Here is a 3,323-nt window from a genome sequence, read left to right as displayed (position 1 = left end):
ATTCCTGCGGGCATATATGTATTCATTTTCTAGGCAGTGTTATATACTAATTAATATCAGAACATTTCACATTTTAGGAACAGGTATCACTTCCATTAATCTTTTTCTTCCCATACCTACTTCCATTACCTTAGTTTAGGCATTTATTACCACTCTTCTGGATTATTGTAGGAGTCGTCTAGTTTTTTTCCTGGCTCATATTCTTCTAAATACCCCCTTGCACCTCATCAAATAAACCAAACCCAGCTATGATCAGGCCAGAGCCTTCAGAGGCTTCCTACTGTTCAGCAAATAAAACCCAAACATTGTCTCTTAGCAGTGAAGGTTCGTGACAGTCTGGTGGATTCCAGCCTTGTCCCCGTTAACTCACCAGCCAATACTCTAAGTCCCGTGGATTCCACTGCCTGCTTTACTTGACTGTTTTCTGTTCTTTCCGTCATAAGCATCTGCTTGTACCCCTTCATGCATCGCTCTCCTTCCACCCTACGGTCAAGCCAAGCCCGACGGTTCCGGCTCCCTCAGAAACCCTTACCTCCGTTTACTCTTTCTACTTCACCCCGTTGGAGTAACCTTTCCGTCCTCTAACTCAGCTAGAATACTGAAACTCGCGGAAAGCGTTATGATTATTCATTTGTGCTCTTGCTGTTTCTTGTGTGTGTATTTCTTTATGTTATATCCTTTTATTAGATTGTAACTTTGTTGGGTAGGGAGCCATGTCTTTTGTTTTTGGTTTTTTTTTTTAATCCTCATCCGAGGACATTTTTCCATTTTTTGTACAGACAGAGTGGGAGGGAGAGAGAGGAAGAGAGAGAGAGGGAAACATCGACGTGAAAGGGACACATCGAGTGGCTGCCACCCGCACGACCAACCAGGGCCAGGGACAAACTGCAACCGAAGTACGTGCCCTTAGCGGGAACCAAACCCGGGCCTCTCCGGACCGCAGGCCGACGCTCTAACCGCTGAGACAAACCGGCCAGGGCTGTTTTTGGTTTTATGTTTCCTTTGAAAAGTACCCAGTAGAGGATTTGCCATGGTAACTGCCAGTTGAGTGGGCCAGTAGATACAGGGTTTTGTGGTGAAACCCCTTCCCTTGAAGTTTCTTTCTCCAATCTAGAAATCTCTCACTAAATGAAGTTGGTGAGTTTTGAGAGATATTGGATATATGAAGATGTGCTATTCTGCCGTTAGGCTGATAAATTGTTAACCACTGGTATGCTAGGCCTGAATCTAGATCTTGGACGGCTGATCCTCTTACATATTCGCAGAACTTCTCCACAGGGAAAAACCACCCACCCTAGGCCATCTGCCTCTGTTCAACCTGGATAATCCTCCCTGGGGCTTTCTGTTAGTTGCTAACAAATTCCATATGAAAATCAGTATTTCAGGTTTCTTAAACAAACAATCAAACCATGATCTGGCAACATTGCATGGCCACAATGTAGCTGAGTCACAAATGCCACCTGTAGGAGGGTCTATCACTCCCCCTCCGGGTACCTCACACACTTGGTTCATGGCATTTATCTCTGTTCTGTGAGCTGCTGAGCCCCTGTAGGCATTTGAGCTTTGTACCCTTGGTTTCCTAGCTATTTTCTGTGGCAGCTTCACCTCCTTGATTAAAAATGATAAAGAAGTAGGATTTCCGAGACACACGAAAGCCAGCGCTCGGTTGGGAAATAGCTATTTCTTCATGATGTGTGGGGTGGTTTACCTTCTTTGAAATTAATAAAAGGAATGCTTTTATACTCCTGCCATCTTTTTTGGTTAGGAGATGATACCAATGGTGAGCTGGGTTCTTCAGGGTCACTGAGTGGGGTCACTGGATTAAAAAATGGAGGAACATTGATGTAAAAAGAGAACGTGCTAATTTTGCACAGAGTGGAATCAGTTTAGCAAGCAGTTTAAAATGCGAATGTTGCCTTTCATATGGCAAGGCTAGCTTTATAGGGAAACGGAATGGAGAGTTGGTTAAAAGTACGATGCCAGAGGCAAAATAGCCTCATAGCTTCCCCAGTTCCCTCAATGCTGAAGTTACTTCGACCAGGACAAAGCCTTTTATTTCATAATGGGAAGGAATGCAGAGACCTCTGAGGGCCGCAGCATCACAGCCTCCATTGACGCAGGAACCAAGTGGTGGCATTCGATCTATATGGCAAGTGCCTTTTGATGGGAGACTAGGGAAAAGATGAAACCCAGGGGCCTTGTAAGTCTGAAAATAGTAGAGGGGAAAAGGTTAGAGAAGAGGAGAGGCTTAGAGAACCAGGATCCACGTTACTGACTGCTTGGTGTATCCCTCCCAGCCACATCCTCTTTTCTCATGTTAACATGCCTATGGCGCTTTTTTTTTTTCCTTTTGACAAAATATATATAAATTGCCTTCAGGATCTTGAAAATTAATTCCATCAGGCATATGGTTTGCAAACATGCTCTACTTTTCTGTGTTTAAGAAATGCATTTCAGATGTATAGCATTATTATAGTTTCTCTAGAAGTCATCCTTCATAAAAGTAACTTGGGGATGTTAGAATCTTTGTCAGTTTCTTGGCAAAGAGTTCGATTATGTATTTATGCTCCACAAGAGCCATGATTTTAGAAGTATTCTGGATTGTATCCAGATTCCATTTTAGAACTCGGCATTTGGTTATTCTTTATTAATCCCAATCAATAATAGTTTATAATAGTCATAAATGTGTTAGCTCTAAATGGCTACTGTATTCCATTTCAGCGAGAATGTTTCTGCTGTCACTTTTCCCAGAGTGTGTATTTGAATATTGAATTTTGTGTGCATAAATATTTCCCTTGATACTTGGATTCCTGTAGACAATTTGTATGAGGATCATCCAGAGAGAGAATACATGTGTAATTTTAGATTTTCTGCTTGGGAGGCATATGCTTGCCTCTAGATTTTCTATTCTTAGAACATTTCCTATTTTTTCTCTTTCTATTAATTTTGAACATATTCATCATTAGCTCTAGCCAGTTCTTATTTTCATCTTGAATAGATTTGTAGTTTTCTTATTTCTAAATCCACCTAGTAGTTTATTTTGAAATCCCCTTTCCTTTAAATTGTAGAAAGAGAAATATTATACTTAGAAAAAGTTTTATGCTTTCTATGCTGTCTTTTGGAGTAATTTTAGTAAATTACTGACTCTAGCTCCTGAAAGATTGCTTATTATGCCATTCAAGGAAATGTAGTCTTGTTCGGCTCAGAGATAAAATGAACTTCTAGGGCCATTACAGTTAACATCTTTTTCCTCCATCAGATTATAGATTGTATGTGAGAGGTGGTTTTGAAAATGAAACTTCAGACCCCAGGTGGTTATTGGT

Source organism: Molossus molossus, unplaced genomic scaffold (genome assembly GCF_014108415.1).
Source record: "Molossus molossus isolate mMolMol1 unplaced genomic scaffold, mMolMol1.p scaffold_m16_p_11, whole genome shotgun sequence".
Classification (NCBI taxonomy): Eukaryota; Metazoa; Chordata; class Mammalia; order Chiroptera; family Molossidae; genus Molossus; species Molossus molossus.
The sequence above is the reverse complement of the archived record's forward strand: the minus strand, read 5'-3'. Positions refer to the sequence as shown.